The sequence below is a fragment of the Bombus vancouverensis genome, chromosome 3 (genome assembly GCF_051014615.1).
Source record: "Bombus vancouverensis nearcticus chromosome 3, iyBomVanc1_principal, whole genome shotgun sequence".
In the NCBI taxonomy this organism is placed as follows: Eukaryota; Metazoa; Arthropoda; class Insecta; order Hymenoptera; family Apidae; genus Bombus; species Bombus vancouverensis.
In genome coordinates, this window is record NC_134913.1 from 6,996,718 (window position 1) to 7,013,030 (window position 16,313).

Genomic DNA, 16,313 nt, shown 5'->3' on the forward strand with positions numbered 1-16,313 from the left:
GATTTTAGATATTCATTTAATCACTTTAATTTAAAATCTGTTACCTCACGATGACATCACAATATGAAGTGGAACAAAACGTGAAAGAAAGAAATTAAATTCCCTTTAAATTCACGAGATCTCCATCGGGAGAGCAGCAACTCGTACTGCACTCGTAACATAATTGCAATTTAGAAACTAATTATTACTCTTACAACGTAACAGAACGATGCAAATGAAAACACAGTCGTTATGAATTGAAAATACCTTTCTATCTCGCTTTATTCGAATCCATAGCGAAATTAAAGGTGCTCGTTATTGCTTATCGCTAAAACGCGAATATGCATGAGCCACGTACGTTGTGTACACGAAACCGAAAGAACGCGATGTTATAAATGCTCCAGTATAGCAATTACCCTAGATCTAGCGTATACACTAACTGATTAAACGTTAATATCATTGGACACTTTGCACGAAATCGGGATTGTTTGTTATTCGTGTAAAACTAACAACGGATCGGTATCCGTTATTGATATTTCCTGGCTAAACAGATCGCACGTTTCATCCATTTGAAATATTCGCTCTATTATACCCTTCCCTAGTTAAGCCTTTGTGGTTGGAATTTCTTTTCTTTGCGAGAAAAAAAAAACGAAAATTAGGTCTAACTGTCTGTCACAATTTTTCTAATATTTTTTTTTCACCTTTTCCCCCACTCTAAATAAATAGGGGCAATTATTATAAATAGATTGCTTGTTGGTACAAAAATGGCATATTATGGTAAAATATTACGACGCGGCAATAATAAGTATTAAAAAGTTAAAAGGTATAGCTTTAAAAACGGTCATGCCAAGTTCTAAAGACACTTAGTATACATGAAGGTAAATAAAAATATTGAATAACAACATACTTAACTAAGAATAATTCTTAATAAAAATACTGAATATAAAAATTGTTCGGAACAAGAGGTTCCATTTAGTTAGTCGGACATTACAAAACTTCGTTCTACAATAAATGTTCGAAATATCCACCGTTCATTTTTAGAAACAGCTGAACTCGTCTCCTTAGACCTAATCTCTAAAGGTAGGCTACATAGATTATCTCATAGCATTCTTTCATCTTTAGACAACCTTTCTGTTTATCGTTTTGACACCGATAGATACATCGTATGATTGATACGATGAATTCCTCTTTCTTTGTAGAGACCCATAAATAATCATAGATAGACCACAATGCCTTATACCTTGAAGATAAATGGTCTTTGCACGCATATTTCATCAAACGTATGTATGTATTTCTTTATTTCAATTGATCAAGTAAAAAAAAGAAAAAAAAACGAATTAATTTGTCACATGGATTATCATCGATATTTTAGACGTAATAATTCTCAGAGCCTGTTTGCTTTATAATACACTGTTACGTTTGTATCAGAAACAGATTTTGCATTTACTAGAATTAACCCTTATAATCCCATAGGCCGATTTGATTCATATGCTTTCTGGCCAATATGTAATTATTTCGTACTAATTTTTAAATTAAGATACATTGCTGATAGTCAATGTGAAGTGAATTATACGATTGGTATATGGAGCTAGCTATTATGAGTGTTCCATCTAAATATCTCGAAAAATATATGGTTTCTTAACTATTGTTTAGTGCAAATTTCAGTAAATTTATGGTAACGGTATATGATTTTATCAAAATGTACAAATTAATAGGCAATTAATGATTAGTAGCAAATACTGTTAATAAACAGCACTTTCTTCTTTCATTGTAGACTATAAATTCTAAATTTAATTGTCAAAATCAAAATTGTTAAAGTCAAATCAAAAGAGCTAACTAAAATTAATCGCATTTCATAAATTTTTAATTCCGCACTGAAGCAGTTTCTGACCATCGAATGAGCCAACAGGTTCGTAAGTATGATATATATATATCTCTCTGAAAGTTTAGCAACAGTTTATTTTGCCTAACCCAATTCAGACACAGGAATCGTGTAACTTCCAAGTCAAACGAAATTATCGAGAGTTAAAAAACTTAGGGAGCCAAGGAAAAAAAACAAAAAAAAAAGAAAAAACTAGCCCCAAATCGAGAGCCGCGAAATCGGTAAAACCAAGATGAGAACGGTTCTCGCTTTAAGCAGACGCTGGCTCGTCTTAATGAATAGTCCTCTTAGCCTCGTTGAACGACGACGTAGTCGTCGAGAATAAATTACAGGTTCTCAGCCAGGGAAGTGGACCCTTTAGCGCGCGCCCCTACTTTAATTTATGCATTTCTTGACCCGCACCGATGGACCCGGATTCCTACCTGTTGGTCCCTGGTCTATCACCTGTTCGTAAGGGCTTTTCCTTCTTCGACTTGACAGCTGGAGAATAGAATGCACTCCATGACCATCGAATTAAACTCGATCCAGTTAAATTGAAGCTTTTAATATTTTTCATATTTTTTTCGTGAAAATGAGAGACGGGAGAGAATTCTAATAATGAAAATAATTAATTACTAATGTTGTCTTAATTACGACGCATATCCTTTCGACAGGGGCAGTTCTTATTTTTAATGAACAAAAATAACGAAGGGAGAGAGTTTTCAGAGAAAAGGAAAATTTCTGCATGTGGTCTCTCTTCGATGGTCACGAACGAAAAAAAAGAAGAAGAAGAAGAAGAAGAAGGCGGAGAAGAAGAAAAAGGGAGTGGAAACAATAAATACCAGGCACATTTACATTTTCGAGAGACAGCTGCTCGATTCGAAATGGGCCCCGATAACTCGTTACAAGGTTCGAATAAGAGGTTCGACAGCGAACACCCTCGGATTTAACGCCGTTTAACGAACCGAACGGCTATTAATTTACCGGTCCTACCGAGTGGTCATGGGAGAAGGGCAATATTTTTGAGGGAACGGAAGGCGGCTGGAATTTCTACGCCGGAGGACAGATGTTTCCCGCGCGATTTATACCTTACACAGGCCCATCCTATATCGATATAATCGAAAAGGCGCGCACGATTGCGGCAATCGCCCTCGGCGATTTTCGTAATGAACCCTCTCTAACTCAGATCGAATATTATAACGCGTACAGAGCGAAGAGGTATTACGAGGAGGTCGAACGACCCATCCCGTCACGATGGCCGTGTCATGAAATTTTCATAAAACGATCAACAGGCGCGCTGAGGGAGAACGAGGAGGTCCGTCGAAAACGTTATTCAGCCCCGTCGTCCAAGTCATCCGCGCTCCCGTTCGAAGATGCTTCCCAGTGGTTGCCAGAAAATTATGCAAATCACGAGACTCGACATCAGCCCTGCGTGCAACTCGAGCGAAATTGGTATCCTGATAGAGGCAGGGGATGCGAATGGTCTCGAAAGAAAAGGACTGGATGCGCAATGTTCGCGACTCATTCCCTCTAACACGCGCTTGTATCTATATGTATATAGAATGTCTTTTAACTAGTGATACAAATGGAAGAGGTAATTTAAAAAATAAGCAGAAAACGTGGAAGACATCTTTTCTTTACACGTGATTTTGTTTTAGAGAAAATTAAGTTTGAATATTTGTCTGAGTATTAAGGGATTCCTTTGTAGATTAGTATCTTTATCTACGTATGTGTTTATTATATTAAATAAGAGAGAACGCATGATATTATATATTTTATAAGCGTATTATTCACCCCTCTCCTGTTTACAGAACACCCTGTATATACGTAGACTCAGACAAAAAACCAAGCAGATAGCTACCTCTATTCGGTTCGTATTTCAAGAAGGGATGCCGCCGCTTGATCGGTCATCGAGCATCTCGAAACGATTTTACCGCAGTATCGTAAACTCGTGGTTGGACTTTGCGTCCATTCTCTGTGAAATATTGCTTTACGCGGAGATCGAAACGATGCCAGAGGAAGGAAAACGTCGCGTAAAACCGAGGAGAGAGTGGTGTTGGAGGTAGCAAAGAAGGACACCGAAAAAGAACAGGGGAAATAGGCGAGAGCATTAGAAGAACGACCGAAGAAAGCAAAGGCGGAGAAGCGTGGTGTCCCACGAGGGGGTGGAAAACGAGTAGGAAAAAGCCCCGTGCAATTGCAATCCGGACAAATATCCGGAGCCGAGACGAACGGTGGACGAACAAAGAGAAGAGAGAGGAGGATCCTGCACGGCCAGAGAAATTGTTCGGGTTACTGCGAAACGAAACGAAACGAAACGAAACGAAACGAAACGCTTTTCTCGCTCTTTTCTCTCTTTCTCTCTGCTTCCGTGTATATATATGCGGCAGTCGATAAACCGCGCCTGCGTAGCTCAAACACAGAGGAGCTCACCCCCCGTGAGCATGTCTACGAGCTCTCTGTACGATGTATAGCACGGGGTGCTCCCTGTGCACATGCATACTTCCTCCTTCAGCGTTCCCGCGTAGGGGTGTGGATTAAAGATATTAAAGATACCCGTAGAGAATCCGCGCGAGTTCCCGGTTCGTTCATCCTCTCTCGAGCCAGCTGCATGCTCGTACTACGACCACCACCTCCGTCGTCCAGCAGTCACACCCTTTGCTTTTCATACTGTGCGCGATATCATTTTTATTGTCGACGCGCGAGTGCCTCTTTCAGTGGTCGCCTCTATCCTTTTCCTCGTTTGCCCCCCCCCCTGTTTTCCCTTTTATTGTATTTCCCTCCTTTGTCTTTTTTCCCCCATTTCTAATGAATATTAATCACGACCCCCATTCCACGAAAGAATCGTTGCCCTTTTATTCTTCTTCTCTTTTTTCCATCGAACAACAAATATTTACGACATCCTGCTGCCTTAAAAGATCGAAAATGCCACCGCACAGACAGAGTGCTAAGTTGGTTTGCATGGTAACGCGATCGCGACGCGTCTTTCCGGCGTAATCCGCTCCGCGTGTCGTCGTACGCGCGTTTCAAGACGCAATCGATAGTCTCGCGGCCGGCTTCCCGCTGAAAAAATCACCTTTTTCCACCCGTTCCGTGATTTTCAACTCTTTATCAGCCAGCGTGCGCTAGCTCGGTAACGCTGCAACTATATTGTTGAATTATTTAGCAGCGTTTCGATCGCAACAGGCCACGAAGCCTGAACGAAAAACAGTACTAATACAACCGCGATATAATTGGTACGGTACGCACCCCATTCCGAGACACGGCTAATTAACATTGCATTAATCGCCGATGATATCGTTAGTTGTGCATTCAAACTTCTTTATTTGCTCTTCTGGACAACATGTATACTGTATACACTATATTATGGGTCTCAACTGATCGTGTAAATTAGGGAAATTTTATGGCGTGAATTTGTCTAATTCTTAACTATACTTAACTAGTAATAGACGATCCATAGGAGGTTATTCTGTATGCAAAAGTAAATCAGAGATGTAGAAGAGAATTTATTCGTTCAAACTCGTTCCCGAGAAAATTCATTTTTAAAAAAATTTTTAGTACGTGTAAACGTATTCAAACTCTATTTTCTTCACCTTAAACGAAACAATTTTACTTTTAACTTGTTTTGCATATAGGACAACATTCTATCAATTGTTTATTTTTGGTTAATTGGCAATTATACAAATTCACGTACACGTGGAATTATTTTCGTCTCACTTTCACATATAGAATCTGTCTGATTTCACTTGTACCACGAATTTAGATCCACGGTGTATGCAATCCGAGTGGTCTAGAAGTCACGGATTTATCGTGTTTCATCGTCCAGCCATTTTTTCCATGTATCGCCCGAACGTTTCAAGGGAGGAGTTTTTAACGGCCCCTAATTTTACGCCGTATGATTTACTTTACGACCCGAATGTTAATTCCCTGGGTGATTTTCTCTCGTTTCCTTTTTCCCCTTTCTTCGTTTTTATTCTACGCTCGATAAGTCCAGTTTTTATCGGCGATGAAATATAGGAACGTTCACGCGTACGACGTTCCACGCTGTGATTTACAGCGGGGAACGGAAGCGTTTGTATGACGAAAAAATTACGATGAGGGAAGCTATGGGTGTTAGAGAGCCGGTTTAATTCGGTAAATGTTACAATGTCGTTACTTCGTGCTTCGATGTAAGCCGATGTATAAAAATGAAGCTATAACGTTTGAGTTATGTACAATTGGGTGATGGCAAATCCTTTCGGCGAACAGCTTTTCTGCCCGGTTCTTTCTGCGAATTAATATGACGTGTTGTTTTCCTGATATATTACCGTAATAAATTTTTCCTGAATTTCTTCTTTAATAGATTACCTGTCATGTGAAAAGTTAAGATTCATTTCCATGTAAATTTCATGTTTCATTTCATGTTTCATGTACATTTCAGAATGGGATTGTAACTGTAAAAAAGCGTAGCAAATTGATTATCACTTTAAGGATGCAAATATAATTCCTCTTTGGTATTCATGTTGGATAAATTTCATTTCTTTATTTAATTCGTTAAAATTGAATAACAGTATCAAAGTCATAACAAATTAACTACCAAACAAATATTCCTCCCCTTATTCAACTCAGTAATTTCGGATAAAAATATGAAAAGTTAGAACTAAATTAGAAAGTAGTTAGCTAATTACAATTTCTTTCATTAGAATAAAATTCATATCATACCGGTTATAAATATAAAAATCATGACTCTAAACCTTCTTTTATTCATACTATTACTAAACCCGTCCAAGTGAACAGTCTTAAACATCTAATAAGACAAGTTCCATGACTGAAGCAGCAGAAAATCTTGGTGTGCCTTCGTCTTAAAAGTGTAACTACAAACTTTCTCCCTCTGTTGCCATCTTCACCGCACTTTGTTTCCTGTCTTCCTGAGAACTTCCTGTCTCTCGCCTTCAGAACCTTTCATTCTTCTCTTCTTTTCCCTTTCTTTTTTTGCTACCTATTTTCATACGAAACAGGGAATACCCTCCATCTGTCAGTCAGGATGCAGTGGATCCAATTACAGGTGTATTTTGTGGGCTGTTCGATTAGTTTGTTGCGGTTACGGGAAACCGGAGATTAAACACGTTGCTTCTTCCTCTTTTAATGCTGTCGCGCAAACGACACATCGTAGACAGATAGTCGATGGATATCGTCGATTATTATCAAATAATTACTATCTTTCATTGTTGTCCCGCTTTTAAACGTTAATGCCCCATTGTTGCGTTTGACGTTTCGCAATACGAGCGAAACAAGCGACTTCTATTTTCCGTTATCTGACAACGGTGGCGCGTCTTAGTTTTTTTGCGGCCCAAAGCCGGAATACCGGCGGGCTTTTTACCGCTTCGGTTTTTACTATCGCGTTAAATATGAATTTATGACTTTGCGAATACAATGTATGTTGCTTTTACGTATATAGTCGCTGGATTTTAATGGGATTTTTAACTGAATTTTACGTTTCAATGTTTTTTATGTAAATTGTTTACTGAAAATTTTTGTTCAGAACTCCCTAATTCTATTTAAATACGAAGAAATTCCCAGTGTCATAAAGTCACAAAGTACTAGTTTCGATAATACCAATTTTCTACGATATGCTGAAATGCATAGTTTACGCATAGAATATGCATAGCTTGCTTATTTACTTTGAACAATTGATACTCGTATAATCAGCATTTCGGTTATCGACCTTCCAACTATCAACCAATTCTACTACGCCCTGAAACGATACTTCAATCCCACCATTTCTCCATCACTAATGTACGAACATTCAATATGACGAATTTTATCAGCTACATACCTTTAAAGATTCGCGTACTGGTTGAACAATCGTCTACAATGTACAATGCACCATCTTGAAGTCCCAAGAAAACAAGAGAAGAAAGCACCCTTCTCTCCAAAAAAGATCGTATTAGAGCGAACGATTAATTTACAAAACCGTAAGATGTACGTTGCTCGCGGCTATTTTATTGGCTATCAGGGCGTATGTTCCCATGAGATTCTTTCCGATTCCTTTGTTCGATTCCACAATGTTGTTGGTCGTGTGGTAAGTAATCGCATTGTTCCACGGGGGTAGAATACGCGGAGACTCGTTTGTTGTGGGCCCCCGAGTCAATTAATGGCGCAGTTGCCGTAGACAAAAGAAATCTTTCTCAAGTGGATTTCCTGAGCCGTGACCTACCACCTAGAGGGCTGTAAACAAAGCCAGTCGGCAAACAAAGTTGGTAACAAAGGCAAACACGATATCCGCCCTTCAAAGTGTCGTGCATAAAGTTGAAGTGCAAGGTACAAGTTCACCAACGGGAGAACCTATCCTCGTCCGCCTCTCCCATTCTCCTGAAACTTAAATCGTAGGACACCAGCCGCGAAAAGTGGCTGCGAACTGCCGTAACAGTTAAAACGTATGTGTACGTTCTCTATATACGGCAAGTTCGCCAATAAATCTTCCCTTATCGAGCTTCTCACGTGTATTTACGTGTGCCTGTGTGCACGCGTGAATGAACGAGCTACCTGTGTGTACATGTGTGTGTGTAGATGTATGTATGTGTACGTGTGTATGTACATGTGTAACATGGACGTAAAGACAAGTGAAAACAGCGAAATCTGTTACGGAACGAGATCTCACCCACAACACCGACGTGGAAATAATTTCAATTATGAAGTCGTTCGTTCTGTCCCTGTTGATAAAGACTTCCTTCTATATAGGAGACTACCAGCTATTTGAAGACATTCCATGAACAACAGGTAGCGCCGCGACTCTGAGAGATCGTGCGGTATTTTAGGTGCTAAGAAATCGTTTTCTCTTTTTACGTGTCTATATATGTTCATTTGCTTCAAAATATTACGCAAAGAAGCAAGCTTACCAAAGCATGATTTGATGAAATGATCACAAGCTTCTCCTCTAGTCATTAATTCCTCGTTAATTCGTATGCTTTAACAAAATTCACGTTACGAACGTCGATTTGTAGCTCGCTCCGAAGAATTCGATGCCCGTACGCACGAACGAAAATACTCACGTCCATGAAAAACGGAAACGAATCGCGTGGCGTGCACTGAAAGGCATTAAGAGCGATTGAACGGGTGTCTCGGGGACGGAAACGACGATTTCGGCATCCTTGATCGCGTACTCTACATTTCTAATGTTCCCGGGGATCGGATGTTGAAGTCAGAGAAAGATGGACTTTAAAGAAGCGTCGAGACAGCTGCAGCCACCTCGAAGAAACGATTCGACGCGGGGATAAAGCGGTTATGTCCCTATCCATCCTCTATTTCTTCGTGTCCTCTATTCGCACTCTCTCTCTCTCTCTCTTTCCAAGTTCCCCGCTCTCATTTCTGTCTCGCGCTTTTTCTCTCCGTTCGAATGGAGGGAGAGATGTGTATCTCTGAAAATAGGATTGGTGCGGCACGCATTGTGCCGAGGACACTGTCTCTCCACCTCCGTTTCACCTACCCTCCCCTATCCTTGTATTTATAGCCCTCCGGCTTTTCCACCGTGCTTCGCGCCCTACGACCGCTTAATTCGACCGCTCGCGAGAATACAATCTCCTCTCCGGTCGAGAGGCGAGGCGGCGTCAATAGCCACAAGCAAATGCCTTCCAACGAGGATGCATCAAGGGACACCAGGTGGACTTCCTTGCTACTTACGTCCCTTACCGCCGCCGCCGGTATTTCTTTTTTCCACGCCCCTCTTGTTCTTCGATCAAGTCGACAAAGGAACGAATAATTGAGTTTACGAACGGACACGTGCAAAAAAGATGCAATCAGATTTTCTCTGAAGACCGGTCCTTTTTATTGCTATTCTGCTTTTTTATAGCGTATCGCCTGAAGATACAGACGAGTTAGAAAATTACGTATCTTTGTTATCTGTCAAAAGTTGCCCGTATTTCAGTATATAAGTACCTTGAACTAGTTTTTTATGAGAATAGTATAAGTTCAATCAATGTTATTTTTCGCACTCGGAATTTTTTACAAAAGTCGTCGAACGTACTAGAAAAGAGTATCATAGATGGCAAATCCTATGACACTTTAAATACCCTTGGTGCCCTATACCGTTATATTTACCAATAAATCTTGAACAATCAACTACAAATTTCCGATACCTTTCCAACAAATCTTCCTGATCCTGTATCAAACACCATTGAAATCCTATTCTCTTTTTTCGTTTTCATTCTCGTAATACTAGACAACGGCTAAATACATCCATCAAAACCTCCTTCATTTCCAACAGTGCAAACAAAGAAGATTTATATCTTGAATAAAAAACAAGTAATAGCATTCACCTTGCGACCTTTTCGACAAACTAAAATCCTTTCAACAAAGCCGATTTCTAATCGATCCATAAAATGGAAGAGAACTTTCGCCCCCTAAAGCGTTTACACCAAAATTCTTGTAAATACTGTATAGTAGATACATGAAATATTTTTTCATAAATTTCGAAAACTGTATATGAATCTACACGCAGTGTTCATAAGAAAATCATAGAGTGGTCATTGAATGTTGACAATCGTCTCATTGTTTACGAACAACGTTGAATACACGGCGTAAGAAGAAGCCACGATACATCTATTCCGTCCTACGTTTATAACTACAGTGAAAACGCTTCTTCCTTTCATCCCTCTCTGCCGGATGCAACTCGGTTGGAAGCTGCGAAAATTCCTACACGGACATAAACTGTCTCGGTGCACTTTCATCTCGCCCCCTTCGGGCCTTTTTGCCCGGCGCATTTGTGGCCCATTTTCACAGGCCACGGTTTTTAAATGCGATCGCTCTCAGGAATACCTTTTCTCCAACCAGGAGGAAACTAATCAGAGTGTATAGCGTGCACGAGGCGAATGCGTTCATCCATGAGCGAAGAACACACAGAGGCCAGGTGTTAGAGTTGTGTGATTTACCACGAGTGAGTTGGAAGTCGATCGACCATTCCGGGTTCGAAAAAGTAGCCAGCGCCGATATCCCTGGCGGTTATTAAAATTTCTCGGGGGGCTCTTACCCTGCCTGTTTCGCAATTTTTATCTCATTCCTCCTTTCCCGTATTTTCATCGTATTTTACCTCTAACGATAAAAACATCAACGACGAAACAAGCGCGAGATTCCAGATAATCATACCTTGAATCCGTTTCTTTAGTCTTACTGCAAGACTAGAGAGCTCGTTCTGGACTCTTCCAATTCTCGGAGATCGATTCGAAAGCAATCGTATCGGACGCTGCATTCAAACCTCCGCTTTAATTGTGTGAAATCTGCTGGCTTTGTTTGCAACGAGAGCTTACTGTTTTTAATTGGACAGAATGGATTCCCGGTAGATTTGCAGATTGGAAGAATTATTTGATTTCATAAGTTTACGATCGAATATTTTTTACATTTACATTTAGTAATATTTTTTTTCGAATATTTTTACATTTAGTGCATTTTTTGTAAATCTCGTTTGATCAGTACGATCCATAACTTTCGTATATTTTTCATTACTTTTAAGGTGATTAAGCTTTGTGGAGTTTTTACATTGGTTTTACATTGTGGATAGCAAAGTTGTTTCTCAATTTAAAAAAGCGATTATTCACCATAGCTTATTCTTCTACGATAATAAATTAAGAGATAAAATTCAAAATATCTCTTACAATTTGTTGGGGGTGTTCTTAAATAAATGCATCAGTTTTATCCTTATGTTTGCAGTATAAAGAAAATTAATCGAGCGTCAGATATAAAGATGTAGAATGTAAAATTATCGATGATATAAAAAACGATTTTAAAGGAAAGTTGAAGTGCTTCGCGAGAGCTGTTCTCAATAAATGCATTTTTATGTATTTCATTTCTGTTTTTTTATTTTTTCAAGTATCAAATTCATATTTTTCCTTTTAATTGTTCGACGGTCGTTATTGCAATGGACGATGAATTTAATGCGATTCCATGAATAAAAATCGAACGATATCAAACCCAGAAATCCCAACAAAATCTCCTTAAAACGATTACACTGTTGAACTAATAAAACGAATTGCAAAAGTGAATCACTTGATACCTTGCCAATTATCAAACGTAGGAAATATAAAAAATAATACAAATATACAGAGAAATTAATTCGCGATATCATCGAACCTGACAAAATTTTATTCTACCTTGTGGATTTATTTTTTTCGCGTAGAAAAAAATGTGTCTAGTCGTACGGTAGCGACCGTGTATTAAAAATCAAATATTTACGTATCCACAAATCGTTTCATTTCCCGTAAAAATCTTAGAAAAATATAGGAAAGATAGAAGCCTTTAAAGATACTATAACAAAATGTTTTATTTTTATCTGGCATTTCCACTATAATCTTTTTACATATTAACGTACTTAGAATATACTTTCATTTAGTATTACTATCATCAAATGAGGTTTAATTGGACGTACTATTATTCCAATACCGTACCGTTATTGGCAACATAGTATTCGATATTTAATTTAACAATAGTACTAAACCAGCACGTTCAATTAAACACGAAATCATTTCGAAACTATTATTTAATTAAACATTACGTCTCGTTGTTTTCAAGTAAAGAACGAGGTCCAAATAGACGGTGAGCAAGAAAGGCAAACAATAGGACGAGCATGTTCGACGATGAAGATCGGTGGCCGGAAGGGGAGAACCTTCCCGTCGCGATATTAAACGCAATTCTGCGAGACCAAGGCAATTTGCTTCGCATAGAGTACACATCGGACATTATTAATCAGACATTCGAACCAGAAGTGGCACGGGTGCAAGTATTTGTCGATGAAGAACAAGTGGACGCACGCATGATTTATGAACTTCGCTGAGACTACTTGGAGGAGTATCGTCTCAGGGAGTCACAGCGCCGAAGTCCTTTAATTTCACCGATTTTCCCGTTAACCACCATGTAACACGGGCAACAATTTAATTCTATGGAGGGATTAATGAAAAAGGGGAAGAGACAACGCAAAGGACGGAAGAAAGGGAAGGTCGAAAACGCGCATTCCGTCGCGTATTTAATACCTGGCAGCGCGATATAAGCCGATGTTAATAATCGCCAAGAATATTTTCGGTCGGCTTTTCCATGGAAAAATAGTAATATCCAGAGAACGGGGTAAGGGTGCATTTCATTAACGGGTTCCACCCCTGTGAAAGAGAGTTATCAGGATTAGAAGTATATCTCCATCCCCCTGTACGGTCGACCATTCCCTCTTCCACTCTCTCGATATCGGAGCTCTCTTGCACAATAATTTACTGACTAGTAAATTTAGTGAGTCGACAAGTGTCAGGTTTTAGATTATAGACATATGCTGCATAAATAATTTTTATAATTTTTCATTCGCTTTCGTTATCAATTATCTTGCTAAAATTAACTATTGCAGAACTTTATTTGTAGTTACCGTTATGTAATGGTATTTATTAGAACTTGTAACTTACAGAATTTCGCTAACAATATCAGTTCGATCTATGCGCAAAACGGATTAGGAAATTATAATAATTATGAAGTTCGAGCTTATATGTTTTCTCGCGATAGAAGCGATGTAATATATTTAACAGTCCACGGAATCGGTGACTGGCTGGCTCGATTCACCCGTTGCCTGCAGTTATATTCACGTTTAACGATAAACCATTGAACCGTGCCGGCTTTTGTGACCACGGATTTTTGCGAAATCATATTAACCTTTGCCTGGTAATAATATTCGTTCCCGCGCCTGTTTGATCGTTCATCGAAAATTGCCGCCGGTTAAGGAGATCTTAATCGCGTCGTCGATGCAGCGAGGGTTTGTTGCTCGAATAAAATATCGACGTCCTGCACCGGCAGGTGTTGCTGAATCGAATTTTGCCGTTGGTTATCATGTAGGGGATGAAACGTCCTATTTGTGGACACTATCATATGAAAATTAATTTTATAAATCATTCTGCCATCATATAATGTATATTACATGATTATTAATCTTTTAATAAGTTAATGGCTCTGAAAGGTCGTTACGAACGGATAGAGCTACGTATGTAGCCGATACATTAAAATACGCTCGGTAAACGAGATAAAGTATAATTAATCTCTTATAACAATTAATTCAAATCTTCAATAGAAAGAATGAATAATTTATAATGTGATAATACGTTGTTAACTCTTTTACTACGGTACTATTTGATGCAAGTTGAAATTATTTTGGTTAATATAATAAAAATATATTCGTATAATTAATTATAGTATAATGGATGTAAATGTAAATAAAGATGATTCTATACTAAAGAAAATGTATATATACGCTTTTGGCAAATGATTTTCCTTTGAGGCAAATAAATACTAACTGTTCTTTAGTAAATAGTTATTGATGATTACCTTTGAGGCCGTATAAATACGCCCTTTGCAACGAGAGGAATAAATAGTTACTTATAATTACATTCAACTCAACAATCGTTTCCAACATGTACAAAAATATCGTAGTTCGATTTTCTATAAATTAGTCTTTAGCTTTGAACTATTCTTTGGCAAACGATTGCTTTGAGGTCTTTTGGAACCATATAAATACACTCTTAGTAACAAAAGAAGCCAACGAAATAGAATTACAATTACATTTAACTAAACAGAACACGTACAAATTTATTTTATATGATTACGTGAGAAAAGAAAAACAATCGTTTCATTTGGCGTACAGCTGACTCGCCGCCAGAGGCGGATACGTCCGTGACTCATTGTCAGCGTGAAAGAAAAGGGTGGTTAGGTATACTTACACCGACAGACGTGGAGTTTCAGTACGTCTCTCCAGAGTTGTGCACATCGACCTGCGGTCCACCGTCGATTTTGCACACACGTCCTCGGGACTTCGATTCCGAGCTGTAAGAGCCGAGTCGAACGGTCGAACGAGCGTTGATCAACTGGCACACGCACCTTTCATCCGGAACGCACCGTTCGTACGGTATCCCGAAACGAAGCCAACCAGATTTCCTCGAATCACTGGCCAGCCACGTGACTAACCATGGGGAACAGTCGGAATTTGCGCGAGACACGAGCCCCGCTCGCTCGTGTAGTACATCGGTCCGCGAACAGCAATCTAGCGTGTACCAGAATGGCTTCGAAAAAGAATCGAAACAGTAGTTCGTGCCACGAACTTCGTGTCAAAGACAGACAGACAGTCGGTCAAACGGAAAAAGTTAAGCACGTACTTTGCCGCGGTGAGAGGAACTAACAACAAAAGACGCGAGAGAAGAGAGTGGATGGCTAGAGTAGGATGGTACAGACGGAAAACAAAGACAGAGTGGATAGGAAGATAGGAAGACAGAGACAGAAAGAGAAAGAGAAGGAAAAAGAGAGGACGAAAGACCGCGGTTTCTCCCTGAGATTTCGAGCTGCACTGCAAACGGGAACAGTCAGTCCTTACTGAATCGGAGTTTGCCTACGTACTCGCGGCTGAAAGACTTTGGGATCTGCGCAGTTGCTCTCTCACCACCACCATTTCCACCACCACTACCATACCACACCACCACCATCACCACCACCACCACCGTCGTCGCCAGTACCACCATACCGTTAACCCCAAACCTCCATGGCTCCTCTCTCGACTCCAGCCAACCCTAACCTCCAGCCTAGGCAGCGCCCTAACTTCGACTGACGAAAGCTCCAAGCGACGTGTGAACGCGAAATTATTCTTACTCGGCGAAAATTACTTCCAACAAAGTTACCAGTCCACGGATTACATCTATGTAGATGCACCGGGATGCGGCATGTATGTTGCCGTTGCAGCGTGCTTAAGCGTGCTACGTGCTACGCGAGATGAATGCGGTAATTACAATTCAAAATCGACCGCTGCGTCGCGGGAAATCGATGCAATCGGTCCTGCCCGAAGAACGATGCACGTCGCGGCTTGAATTACAGCCACAGCCGCCTTACGATCATTCCATTGAAGAGTTTCAACGTCGCTTGATGATACTCGCATACGAGTAATTTCATTTTATCGCAACAATGCCGTTACACCGCTGATGGCACAAAAGCAACCACTTGCGTGGAATTAACTGAATACTCATGGCTACGGCTGCTCGCGTGCCATGTTAAGAATGTTTCCGAGCACACTACTGAGAATACTTTATCTCTTCACACATTCGTAACGTGTACACCGGGAATATTATGACCCGAGGCAGTTTCTCGCTTCCGTTGGAAGAACAATGCCTCTAATAACCGGTGGTTAAGCGAAATCTTTGGTTTCTTATCGAAAACCATGATAATCTCAAAAACAATTTTCATGATTGTTTCTTTGTAATCTAGTGATATCTGCATAATTCTTAAGAAATTGATTATTAATTATTATTACTGCAATAAGCAAGAAGGCAAGAAAATTATCTACACTATTTGCTTAACATAACCTACGATAATTAAAATTGGAAGAGGAAACAGGAAGCATCGTATTCTGCCAATAAGTTGTACGATTAAAAATCTGGACGACTAGAAAGAATCTTGTCCGAAGTGATGCTTCCTAAAGTTCGTTGCTCCGTACATG

The 16,313-nt window shown here is 39.7% G+C and overlaps 1 protein-coding gene across 1 annotated transcript in view; it reads right to left on the minus strand.

Annotated features, from left to right (window-relative positions):
* LOC117165693 (uncharacterized) overlaps positions 1-15,275 on the minus strand; it is a 36,509-nt gene extending 21,234 nt beyond the window's left edge. Inside the window, exon 1 of the mRNA XM_033349006.2 lies at positions 14,554-15,275. The gene's annotated coding sequence lies outside the window, so the exon portion shown is untranslated. The remainder of the gene's footprint in view (positions 1-14,553) is intronic.
* Between the last annotated feature and the right edge of the window lie 1,038 nt (positions 15,276-16,313).